At 40.7% G+C, this 13,975-nt stretch overlaps 1 long non-coding RNA gene across 1 annotated transcript; it reads right to left on the bottom strand.

The window, feature by feature from the left end:
• Positions 1–452: 452 nt before the first annotated feature.
• On the bottom strand, positions 453–1,555 carry LOC118251201 (uncharacterized). The gene is made up of 2 exons (XR_004779700.1): positions 1,453–1,555; positions 453–499 (listed from the first exon to the last, which is right to left on the bottom strand). It is a non-coding gene; the product is annotated as an uncharacterized LOC118251201 (long non-coding RNA).
• Positions 1,556–13,975: the final 12,420 nt, after the last annotated feature.

Below are 13,975 nucleotides of genomic sequence, written 5' to 3'. Positions count from 1 at the left end.
GTGCCAAAAGAGAAGTCATCTTTGAGCAAGTCTTGTGAAAACAAAGGTCATCACCAAATGCTTTAAGGAACAGAATAAGCCCTGTGATGAACAAGCGTGAAGAAAGAATGTGCGTGGAACATTTTCTTCTCAACTAAGTCTTGCACACAGATACTGAGGAGTGAGCTGCTATTTCAGTGTTACATGCATGTTCTCAGTCTTACTGTTCTTTAGTAACACTCCCAGCCCTCCCATCCTTGATCCCCTACTCTAGGCTTCCCACAGTTTTTACACTCCCCAAACAGGAGGAGAGACCATCCCTGCATGCCCCTGCAAGGGCTATGACAGCACAATGACAGCACTTTCTGTATTTCTGCTGTTGAACCCATACTGCAGCAGACTAACCTTACTGCATAAGCTCTTCCTCAGCATATTAAGAGCAGAGACGGAAATCACTGACAGCTTGACTTGCACCCAGTTTTAACATCAGTTTAATGACTTTGGGGAGAGCTCTGGGCTTCTGTTAAAGCAGGAGAACAAAGAAGGCATTTTGATTACATTATTTATGCCACTGTGAAGATGCCACAAAGAAGAATTCAGAACAAAACTGAACCACATATAAAGTTACAGCTAAACACAAACGGTTAATGTTGCAGCAGTTGTATAGATGGAAGAAGCCATTTTTGTAAAGAAAGAAAGAAAGAGAAGAAAAAAAAAAACACCAACAAAAGCTTTTAGACCCCAGTAGAAGAGAATATGCATGTCTGGTAAGCAAGCAGAAACACATCGAAAGAACCAGGATTCCCAGAGTAAGTTAAAGAATAAGGAGCAACCAGCCCTTTCACAGTGCATCACAGATAACCGCCCCTCTGTCCTGCCACTTTCCTTCCCCATCAAAAATAAATAAATAAATAAAACAAAACACCAAATTTACAGCATAAACCAATATTACAATTACAGATGAGCCTACAATACAGAGAGCTGCATCAAGATTTCACCTCTCAAAATTCAAGCTCAGAAAAGTCTGAGCATTTGGGGATCATCTTTGTGTGTTTTTGCATGGCTCCTATCTCCAGATCCCTGGAAGGTGGAGAGCACAGAAGCCATTTCTGGTTCTGTCCCACAAAACTATGACTTAGTTGTCAGAAAAAGAGGAAAGCTTTCCAGAAAGGCCAGTGCAGGGCTGTGTCTGTTTAGCTGTAGCTCTAAAATGCCCCTAACTATTCATATGGGTTATACACAAATATTTACTGGGCTTTCAATCAAAAACAAATATTTACTATTCTAATAGAAGCAGTACTTGGCAAGTGCACTAGTCTGCAAATACAGAGCATCTTCCTTAGGAAATGCATACTCATACACCAAAGTTAATGAAAGCAAAAGAAAACCACTCTTTCTACTATTTAAAAGCATTTCTTTCAGCTTTCCTAAAGTTTTGCCAATCATGTAAAAATAAAGTCATTAAGTCATTACTGTTGGTTTATGCCATCATATCCTTGAGTCATTCACCAGCTTGCAATAGGTTGCTGGGATCTTGTGACCCTTTTCCAAGACAGCTTGGGTGTTCTCACATCTATATTTGTTCCTGCACTCAACCACACCAAGTGATCAGTCCTTCATCTACAAAGCACAGCAAGTCTTTACTGCCGCTGAGAGAAATTTTATTTTCTATGCCCAAAGAAACCATATGATACCTGAAAGGCAGTCAGACTCTGAAAACCTTTAAGGAGGATCACCACTGGATGTACTGCACTGTCTGAAGTAGGAGACAAAAAGATCAGAGCCGGCTGTCACCAATAATATTCGGTTTCCCTTACAGAGTGAGATTTGCAACAACCAAGCAGAAAGGACTGCCCCACAAGTACAGACAGCTTCACATGAAGGTCATACTAAGATGTGAGGCTACATCTTAAGTCCATTGGGAAGCTTTATGGTGCCAGAGAAGCTGCAGCTTTGAAATGTGGAAATCAGGTCAACACAACTTCCCCTGTTACACTTTGCCGTGGGCAAAAGACTTGGTGCATCATAGCTAAACCCAGAGGCCAGCAAGGCACTGATGCTCAGAGTGTGAAGTAATGCAAAAGTGACACAAGTTGAGCTTCAGAATTTATTCACCACCAAGAGCTTTAAGCCAGATGACCCTGTTAGCGTTCCCTTCCCTTTCAAGAAGTACCTCGAGAGTGCTGCTGCAAGTTTCTTTGACAAGTAGCTACATAATATTTTATCACATGTCCACTGAACTTCACAATAACTCATCGCAGTGAATCAGTCTGATTGCTTGTGCCAAATGTAGTCTGGCACAACATGTAATCTACATGTTATGTTATATAACTTGGTCTTTTTTTTTTTTTTAATGCATGTAGAAGATACAGTGAATACCTTAAAAACCAAGACATCTCCAGTAATGCACACGGGAAGAACACTAGGTTATTACTGATGCTTCTAAAAGACAATAAGGACTCATACAAAATTTAAAAGGAAAGAAGAAAATTATATCCTTCCATGGCAAATGCTCATTTTTATAGAACTGTATTTACATGATACCTGACAGGATCACCCTAGACCATGATAGAGTCTCATAGGCTCGTTTGAAATACATTTTTAAACGTGCTCAGACATATTTTAGAAAGTAGTTTGCCAGAAAAGCACCCGCCCACACACTTCTCAGCACTTTTTTTGGGACACCTATAATCACAAATACAATAATTATTTAATATAGGAAGAAATGGTCCTGGAGAAACAGAATTTGAGATCCAATAGTATAATCATGAAATTGGATAAGACATTGGAAGAAAAAAAAAAAAGTAATTTGTAAAACAGAAAGCCTCTTCAAAGAAAACACACAAATCAGTTTTGCTGATACAAGACAGAAATTCTGTGTAAAGTTTCAATACGTAAAAAGTTGAAGTGCCTTGCTTACCTACCAGTTCTGAATGTCTGCTTGGAGTAAACACCCTCTAGCCTCCTCCAGATAGATGAGGATTTTTAGATGAGCTGTCATTAATAATATACTGTGCATTAAAGCAAACCTAAACTTCCTTTCTGAAGTTATTGCAGAAGAGAGCACTTTAGTGTATATGTAATATGGAATCATTTTTATGATTTCATTTCCAACCCTGAATGTCAACGAACTTAAACAGAGTAAGACCTTTTTAGTGCCTGCTGAAATGCGACTTTGACCGCATGTCATGAACTGATGCAAAGTTTTGCTTACCAACTCTGTTCTCTATGGCCAAAGGTGGAGAGCACACAGTAGTAGCTTCCAAGACACCAGTATATGAGAAAGGAAGATCCCACACATTCTAATAACATCCTTGCCACGAAATTTCAACTCGAAATAAGCAAGTGCTGTGATACTTAATCTGTGGCAGATTTGAAAAACTGGATGAGGTTCCCCAAGAGATACTTAACTCAAAAGTTAGGCAGATATTTTTGTTGTAGCTAATATTTTAATATCAAGAAGAAAAAAAGAGTTGAGAGTCCATTTTATAAACGAAACTCATTGTTAGATGTTATGAACAACTATACTATTGATTTATATTCTGGAATAATAAAAAATGTCTTTAAATAGTTAATAACAGGAATTGACTAATGGTTCTGCATTAGCAATGGAGCACAAAAAGGAAGGTTATAAAGATTTAGCTGCCTATGCTGTTTGATAGTCATGCGATAGGTGATAAAGTAAGTAGAAAGTATTCGTAACAACAGTTATGTTTTCAGGTGACCCTCCTATTGCTTTAGTCCTCATACTTTGAAGCACATGTCCTTTCATGTCCTTTAGAAGAGGGACTTAGGTGCCCCAAGTGTGTCTGAGATAAGCCTGAATTAAGGTGTGCATCAACCTTACCAAAACTTTTTGCAGTTAGTATGCCCACAACATGCTATCCATCACCAATAATGGAATTCTGCATTAGAGGTTTGAGGTTAGACAAGCATCAATTTCTTTCTCCCTTCATCTCACAATAGAAGTTAAATTTTAAAGAAACCAGAACATTCAGAAGAAGGGAAGGAGTTGCTCACTTTGAGTCATTTGTTACCATAAACCTGATGACTTAGAGATTCCAGTTTGGGACAAGTGTGTCATGAGACCTGTTGAAAAAAAGGTCTGTTTCAAATAATAGACACAGTGTCACACCCATCTGTATGGCCCTTCTGGTTTTGTCTTCATTTTGGGTTTGGTTTGGCTCTCTTGGAGCTTGTTATTTCACTTTTTAGAAAAAATAATCTGCCAAATGTGGACAGTGGGTGTGTCTTGTTGACATCTTGTGGTCCACATAATACGGCCATTTTGCTGATTGTCAGAGCAATATGATTAAGACCTTAAAAATCAAGGGAGATTTTAGCCAGCAACATGAGTTGAACAGCAGTAGTATTTGTTGAACAGCAGCAATTTTAAGCTTCATTTCAACAGTCAAGTATGACCACTTCCATAACTCTTCATCAATGCAACCTCTCTTAATCCCCAGCTGTATCATTTGTCCGGATCCTCCTTTACCAACCATTATTAGGCATAGCTCCAACTGGCTATTACTTCACAGAGAAACAACAGCCGCCATAATGAGTCAAATCAAAGGTCCTTCTAGGCCAGTACCCTGTCTCCAGCCATGTCCAGGAAACAGCTGTTCAGGAACAGAAAAAAAGCAAGTGAATTATCCTTCCTGCGGTATAGTCTCCCAGCAATCAGCAGTTCAGGGAAATGTTTCCTGATTTCCAGAAGCAGTCTGGAGCAGTCCCACAAGATTACGTACATCCAAGGTTTGGTGTTCCCTCCAAGCCAACTGGCAGAGGTTGGATCTTCAATCTGTCAACCCTCAAATACTGCAGAATATGGCAAATTCTCTGCCAATAAAAATCAATGGGATTTCACCAGCTTGAAAGCGATTAACATTAAATAAGTACTTTGAACTCCTATCTTAAAATGAAGCATGCCAAGACCCAGCTCTCATTTACACAGAAGATATTTTAAATCATAGTAGCATTAAGGAAGAGATTAGAAGTAATATTGAATTGTATTTGCCCTTGCTCCCTTCCCCAGAAGGGGTCTTAGCCCAAGTTAGAAAGAGGTATTCCTTATGCACTTAAATGCTAATAGATAACTTTAACACCCCAAGATTCTCCTTCTAGATCTCCTTCTAGCCACAGCACACTGGACACACAGTACTAAGAAAGATAAGTTTCACATGTGAATATATAAAAATTAAATATGTGTTGCAACTAACCATCCACATAGCTAAAATGATTTACAGCAGCCAAGAATTCAGCCAAACATTGATATGAAGAGTAGCACACAAATGGCAAGATGATATTGTGTAGTATAACATTTATTAATCTTTTTAAGGACTATTCCAGTGTGAACCACTTCAATGAATTGGAAAATCCCCTCCAAAATAGTGTAACATATATCACACCATCCAGAGAGAAAAGTACCAAAGTATAGGATATTCTTATTAAAATCATACAATAATTTAAGTAGGAAGGGGCGTCTGGAAGTCATCTACTCCAACCCCCAATTCAGAGCACGTGTAATTAGACCAGGTTGCTCAAGGACTTGTCTAGTTGAGTCTTGGAAATCTCTGAGGGCAGAAATTCCAAAAACTTTAAGCTGTGAGGCTGGAAAAAAACATCCAATTTAAGCTGCAAGTGTCAAAAATTATTCCTCCATTAAAGAGTACACACATTGCATTTACTGCTCCCCACTATGTATGTTTCTTATGGCCTTTCTGCTGAGACTCAGAAAAAATATTTGATCAAGAAATTCTTTGCAGAGGCCTCCCCAGTTCCCTCAGACTTCTGGAGCTGACGGGTTGAGGGAAAAGACAGGTTTCTACCACACCATTCATCACTTGAGCCAAAACACTGGCTAGAAGGAAGTAAAACAACTGTGTATGTGTGCATATAAATTTTGGGGGAAGGAGTAAGGTATTCCTAATGAGGTCTCAGGATACAGCACCACTACTCTGTACGGACACAAGAGGCAGACAACAGCCTCACCAACATAGCCTGCAATGGCACCCTGAGCCATCCAGAGCTTGGCTCTTAGATCATCTCCTACGCTCAGCTCCTGTGGAAGATCAAGATGTTCACAAACTAACCGTTTCTCCTATCCCCTTCCCTCCAGAACAGGCTTCTCAAGTTCTGCCCAGGCCCTGCAAAGGTCTTTCAATCCTGCTCTCAGCTGTGGCTGGCTACTCCCAAGCAGTGGTTTCCCTGCATTACCTTGAGGGGCAGGTCTCGGATCTGTGCTGAGATGTTGCTACCTGCTCAGTTCTGCTCTCTTAAGTAGATTCATTGGTCTCCAACCAGAAATAATTTCCTGATCCAACCAGAGTTTCACAGGATCCAGTCTTAACAGACCACAGCATAATTGTTAATGAAAAGCAAAACCCAAACAAAATGCACACGAAGAAATATTGGCCACTACGGAACTCTAGTCAAGCCAGAAAGTTCTATGCTTTAGATAGTAAGCCAGCTTCTGGACCATATGCATGTTGTTCAGCATTCCTGCCGATACATAAGGGAATAGAGTAACTACAAAAAGGGCTGGGTTTGATGACTAACAATTCCTAGCCCCCTCTACCACCCAAACCACAGCCTGTTTCAAAAAAAGAGGCATTATTTGCATCAGGCATCACAGGGAACAGGCAAACCATTACGCTCGTATTTTCACTCTCCTGGATATTTGACTGCAAAAAGTAATTACTAATATTCCAGAGACTTTGTGTTCCTCATCACTCTGCACTCCTCACTAGTTGAACAGGATCACTAAATACCTCTAGCCAAAAATCAAGAATGGGGAAAGAAGAGAAGGAAAATCCTATAGCTTTAAAATGCCTCTTCTGGTTCCTTCCCCAATTCCAACCCCTCAGTCTTATAAGGAAAGGAAGAATATCAATGAACAAAGCAGCGAAGAATGGAGTTAGCAGCATATTACAGAGTTACAACAAGAATCAGGTGTGGGAAAGGCATCCTCAGCTCAGGAAGAGAAATGCAGGGAAGCATTCTGCACCTTCCTATGGACCCAAGTGAAGACACAGGGAAGGCTAGCAAGTTCATCAATGCTGTCTGTAACCACCACCATCTCTAGTTCGACCACTCATGTGATCACTGAGAACATACTATTCAAGGCAAATCTTGTACACCAAGTAGTCTTGGCAAAAAACACACATCAGCCCAACCTGGTCTAGATCTACAACTGGCTTAGGCAGGGAAGCTCCCTTACAGTAGTAGGAGTAGTGTTTCATTGCGATTTTCCAGCCACGACTTATGCACTAGTTCTTGTATCCACTTTCCCATAAATCAGCTGAGGCATGAGCAGTTGGAAAGCTGCATAAGAGTTCATGCAAGCTTCAGATGTTTCTGTGGATTAGCAACCCATTGGACATCACTTTACACATGATGATGACAAGCCATGTTTTATGCTTCATGAGTTAAATGTATTTTAACTATTCTTTTTTAACAAAAGCAAAATGAAATTTTACATCCTAGGACAAAAGATTTCAAACCATTCCTTCCCATTAATAATAGCAGTATATTTCAGTATCTGTCATAATCCTTCAAATTGCAAAAGAAATGGAGGTCAGACATCAACCACTTGTAAGCTCATCTGGACCAATAAATGTCTGCAGATTATGGTGAATCAGCTTAAAAAAAGCATGTCGATAAATGATGCCACCCTTTTTCTGAGTTTGCAGTACTCCAGGATTTACAACATTCTCTTTATACTTAAAGCTTCACTGCTTCTTCTTATAAGAGCTTTAACTTCATAGACACTATCCCAACAACAGACCATCAGATAAAAAAAAAAAACAAAAACGCTTCAGTATCAGACTGCAGCACAAGCCAGCCTTATTTTTTTTTCCTTAGCTGCAGAGAACACACTGTGGTGAGCTACAGACAGAGGGCACACACAGGCAAAGCAAGGTAGAAGGCTAACTTTCATAGCTGTGCACTTCTACCTTTTTACATGCACATTTATAAAATAATACCATCCACTGCCCACCATCTCCATCAAAGGTATTAAAAACCACAACATCCTGAACAGGCTGGTCAAAGACATTTGCACCTTACAACCAAACATAGGTTTCATGGGACACACTTACCATTCCAAAACAGCTTCTAATGCTGCATCACTTCCACAGGCTGCCTGTGTCTGAAGCCGGATTTCACCTGCCTGCCATCTGAAGACAGGGAACAGCAAGCAAGTTATTCAAGTCCCCAGACCTTCAAATGAAGGTTTTCTTGAGGGAGAATCAACCTTGGATCTCACACCCAGCCCAGCTCATCAGAGTTCATCTCTGCTTGTCTTGCAGCCTTGACAGGGATTGCAGTAAGCTTGCCAGGCCCCATTTCCCTGCCACCAGAGACTTGCTGGAGGATCACGGCTGTTACTGCATTGTACAGTCATTCTTTTTCACTCTTTACTCTCAGCAGTGCCCTCAGCAGACTCCTCTTTTCCAAGGGGGAAAGTTCAGAGATTTCAGAAAACCTTGCACAGAACTACTGAACTCCATCCCTTGCTGCTTCCCCACATGATTTCTTTTTCCTCAGGAGGCACCTTCACAGCAACAGCTCTCATCCCAGTTAGTATTCCTCAGCTTAACATCATCACACTATAAAAAGAGCTCTGTCCCAAGCCCTGAACTGCTACAGCTCACTTTCATAGAGCAGTATATTCCCAGTCCAGCTTTTCCTCTGCTTACAGCTCTCCATAAATACAGCACAAACACACGACTTACAAATCAGCCTTCCCCTACAAGCCTAGCACAGTCTTTCCTTAATTTAAAACAAAACAAAACTAATAAAAACAACAAAAAAGAACCAAGACTATCCCAGGTCTGGCAAATTGATCAGGGCTTCAGGGCTGGCCATGGCATTAAAGGTACAAACGCCCCTCCACCTCCTACTAGTAACTACAGCAGATACACTTCAGATTTCCCTAATGTAGCTACAGTAAGGAAAACAAAACAAACAAACAAAAAAGTCTATTTGGGTATGTTTTAGGTACTTTTCTGATTCATAAGAATCAAAGTTATTTTTAGGATGTTCTTTATTTGAAATTGAAGGAGTTTCTTTACTTAACATCTGCAAAAAATCAAGAACAAATGTGATGAACACTTCAGGGAAAATTAGATAGTGATGAACAAAGTGTTTCCAATCACATGGGACTGGCCAGAAGTAGCCTGTTTTAACACCTAATTAAAGCAGTATCTTCCTTTCCTTACAATGTAAATTATTAGTACAGTATATACAGACAAGACAGAGGGAAGTAATGTATTCCTTATTTTTTGTCTCAATGCCTTATGGTAAGTTGCATCAGAGGTGGCTAATCTCTGCCCTAGGCCTAGGCTGGGCTGCTCACCCAGCCTGCTTCTCTCCTGCAGTGCTGTGTCCTGCAGGCCCCTGAGACACCGCCAGCGAGGAGTCGTTCAAGCTATTCTGCCTCTTTCTAGGAGGTTCAGTTATGCCTCTCTGCCATGTTCCTATTGCTGGTAGATGAAAGCTGCCTAGCTGCAGGTAAAAGCGTGTGGTTTGGTCTGTGATCAGACATGTACCTAATGACAAGGTGCTCTGCTCTTGTGCGGGGGAAACCTTCATTCAGATCACACAAATGAGGAATATAATGGTGTGCTACAGAGAGAAGGGTTCACAGGTTCTTGCATCATCAAGAGTGGCAGGGTCCCGGCAGACTGCCCTTAAGTCTCTTCCCAGTCAGAGAACATCAAGTAGCCTGATGTAGTCTGCACTTCCCATCCCACCTGCCAAAAACAGCACTTTCAGAAAAGGGAACACTTGCAACATTAAAGGATTATTGTCTGCTGAAAGGTGAAACAGGAAGGCAGAATCACAACAATCATTTAATTACTACGGTAAAAAACAAGCCTAGCTGGATTGGCCAGAAGTCTTCTCATTGACCGCACCTGGCAGCAAATCAGGATCATCCCTAGAAGAGTTCCTTGTTTGTCCTCCAGATACCTTATCAGCCGTACAGCTGATTAGAATCGTGTGTTGGGAAACATGTGATAATATCTTTACCCTAACTTCATCAATGCACAATGCCATTAAGAAAATGGAGACTGATGAAAGGTGACAAAAGAAATTAGACTTCCTGTATCTTCAGTAACTCAGCTCCTCTCTGTAGCATTCTGCCATCTTTCTGGGCGAGAACAGACCTTCTCCTCTTCAGCTTGCTGCCTGTCCACAAGCAGCAGCTCAAAATAGCTGCTCAGTGACTAAAGCAGGACAAAAACAGGGATTATCTGCATGACTTTTGAAACCTATTCCTTTCAGGAGCAGAGCAGTGCAAATGCTACCACTGAATACCACCTTCCCAAACCCAAGAAAAGAAAACATTTCAGGCTTTCAGTTTGCACAAACAACCTCTTGTCATCCTAGCAGCTTGTTCCATCTGGAACATCCTAACTTCATATATCAGAAAATACAGAATGAGGGAAGACAGGAAATGTGCAGCCATTAAGAGTTCATGAACTAACTTTTAAAAGTTCTTTGCTTCGCAATGGAAGCCATTTTCATTTCCACTCCTTTTTGCCATCTCTACCACCATATGCTAGACTATTTTGTCTCTCATTGTACTTTGTATTTGACCTCCTGGTGAAAGCCAGGCAACATCATTCAACTAATTGTGAGCACCTGCATTGCTGCAGGTGTGAAGGTAAACACCTAAATGAGTGGGTCAAGAAGCTGTTGACTTACAGTATGAAGAGTGTTATGTCCAGAAAAAGCAGTCTACATACATTCTGCTTCACTCTGGAAAAAGGGGGCAGATTGTCATTTCAGAGCTGTATGGTCTGTGTTTTCAGCAAACTTTGTCCTCTGCTGAAATCTGCCATTTTTCTGCTTTGATCTAGACCAGGGTGAATGTTCACACATGCGCACTCTGAGAACATGGAGACCTTGCGCTGCCTTCAACAGTATCAACAGGACACACAGTATGCTGGGTATGGCACCTTTGAGTGCTTTCTCTGTTTAACTTTTAAACTGGGCTCATATGAGATTCTCTTTAGCAAGACACCTCATTAAAGCGGATAGATTTACAATCCCCAGCTTACAGTTTCTGTACTGTGGGTGGCCTTAGACTACTTGTGAAATCTTGCATGCCACCATTTTCCAATTGTAGGATAAGAAGAAGAATCCCTCTTGCTTCCCATACAGTCTTGCAGCTCAGAATAAAGCATTAACATTTCAGAAAGGACCTGCCTATTACACCATGACCCTCCACTGATTATAACAATGGAACCCCAGCCACAGCTGGGGCTTCTAATAAAAGTAAATTAGTGCTGCTGTTGTAAAAACAAATAAATAACACTAATTGTGGCAGGAAAATTCTGTCAACACAGATGATGGGCAGGGCTGTCACAGTCTTTTATTTGCTAGGTTTCTAGAATTTTGCTTTGACCTTTTACCTTCTAGAAACAGCCATGTTACAGAAACCTCCCTGAAGAATCGTTTCTGTCTCTGTGCAAACAGCTGAGAATCCTCTGGAGAGCTGCAAGTGAGATAGACACACTGTCTGTCAGTGGTGAAGGAGTCAATTCAAACCTATGATTCAAACAAATGCACTTTAAGAGCTTCTAATGTTTATATTGGCTTTGTGTCCACAATGCTATTTTGAGAATGGTCTGCCTAAGGCACTTTTCCCGTTTCCAAACTGAAAGGTACTTTAATGGGGCTGTGCATGCAACGGTTTAGTTCCTGCATTGGGCTCCTCGCCGAGGCTTCCACCTGCCTGTCTCAAGGCAGAGTTTTTCAACCGCTCTGCATGGAGCAATATCTGGACTTTAAAGACTTCTGCAGTAATGGTGCACTGTTGGTATTGAGCACCACACCCACCTTCTGTCCCAAGGCTGAGAATGATCAGAGCTAGACAGAGCAGGGAAGGAGTAAGAAAAAGCAATATTTAGCAAATTTTCCAAGCATTCAGGATAGAATGGCTTGCAGATATATATGTTTAAATGACATTTACACTCCTGTTGTTTCTTTTAACTTGGTACTCATCTTACTCTGGGCTTCTTCTGATAAAAAAAAATAAAAATGCAGCTGAGAGCTGTGTTATTCCAGGTGAGAAATAACACCCTCCCCTTCCCTCTCAGTCCTACTGAATGCTAAAAAAAAATAAAAATATATATAGAGAGATATGTAAGCTTAGTCTCTTGGGTCCTTTTCAGACACAAATCACCTACTCCAAGGCTCCATGTGGAAGGAGAAAGAAGAAAAGTCTCAGCATGATTTAATTTTCAGATCCATTTTTCCCCTTAGCAAAGACAGATAACTGAACCAAACCTTCATATATTTATTAGATAAAATGGGAGTCCAACAGACAGACATCTACAGTTTTTCCTTGCTCAGTAATCTTGGGATACTTTGGTCAATCCACAGATATGTCCGGGTCTTTGCAGGTACCTCCATGTCTCTGAATGCAATGTCCTCTTAAAACAACCAATTGCTTCAGTGTTCAAGCTATCCCACATACCTTTGCATTGAATATGAGTGCAGAAGGTTCAGGTGTGGCATACACCTGTGATCTTTGGAGATACAGACTCTAGGTATGATACTCGCTTCATGCAGATGATTCTCTCAGTAGTGACATAAGTGAAATGATGTCAATTTACACCAAAGGATCATTTTCCTTAGACTGTATTCTCTTAAAAAAGCAGTGCTATTAAATAGATTGCCACAGCTAATGCCCAAGGCTAAGCAATAAAAAATAGCATCTTATATTTGTGATAGCAGAGAAAAAGAAGAACAATGAATCTCCCCCTTGAATTGTTGAATATTTTTTTTGGTAGTTTTATGGATGTTACGACACTGCTGCGAATACGTGTCGCGTCGTTCTGACAGTGAGCCAAGCTTTAGGAACTGGCAATACAGGTAGCAATAGGTAACTACTGGCAGCTGACACCAGAGTTCAGTGCTGTTTTCTTCTACCTGTGCAGCAAGGAGGGTAAGGGGGGGATCATATCCACCACTTTCAGCTTCCTGCGTATTAGTGATGTCATTCTACACAGATAGCTCATATGTGAGTGGTGACAACACAGGTGAAAAGCTACAGTTGAGCAAAGGGAAATAACAATGCCATTTTCTCTATAAAGAATCAAGATATTAAATGGCCACTCAGTCCAACAGCCACCCAAATCAAGGACTACACAGATTTTTGCAGGCTTTGCAACACACTTGCTGTTTGTTACAACTCCACAGAAAGTTTCTATTAAATTTGCCCAATGTCCTCTTCCCAGATGGCAAGGACATTGAGGCATCCCATCCTGCAACATCTCTATTTTTGATTTTCTGTCCTGGAAATTGGTTTTGTGGTTCAACCACACTTTTTTTATTTTTTTTCCTTACTTCCAATGATTTACATCCTATTTGAGCCTGGCTACAGCAAAAAGGCATGCTGCATGACACATCATCGAGAGAAAACCTGCCCAAACAAGGAGTCTGTATAGACACATCTGTGTAAAGTTATGTATCCATGTCACGAACAAACCAAAATGTGATCATGACCTGTAAAGCCATTCACAGCTGAGGAGGCTGATTTGACTTTTTGTCAGACTCGTTCAAACTCTGTATCACACTATCTGGATGTGACTTAGGCGGTGTTGGTGAGGCAAGAATGCTGCCCTCTGAACCCAGCAGACTTAACTGGAACTCTTCAGAATTGCTTTGTATATACGTTTTTGTTCAGATACCATTGCATATGCTTTCTGAAGAAAAAAGTACCTGATACAGTCAGGGAAAGCAATAATTTCCTAGGAACTAAGTTGGTTAAATCATTCTTGTAAAGAATTTGCATAGCTATGGAAGTAACATCTGGAGCTAAAGATCAAACTGGATTCAATGCAGATCAGTATTTCTGAACAGGAGTGAACTGCTACAAGTATTACCCAGGACACAACTGTGTTAACAGAAAACAGCAACACTTGGATTCATTTTACAAATACCAAGTGCTATTCTTCAGCAAAGCTTCCTTCTTATTCTTCTT

Source organism: Cygnus atratus, chromosome 3 (assembly GCF_013377495.2).
Source record: "Cygnus atratus isolate AKBS03 ecotype Queensland, Australia chromosome 3, CAtr_DNAZoo_HiC_assembly, whole genome shotgun sequence".
NCBI classification, from domain to species: Eukaryota; Metazoa; Chordata; class Aves; order Anseriformes; family Anatidae; genus Cygnus; species Cygnus atratus.
This window is presented reverse-complemented; position numbering and strand designations above follow the sequence as displayed.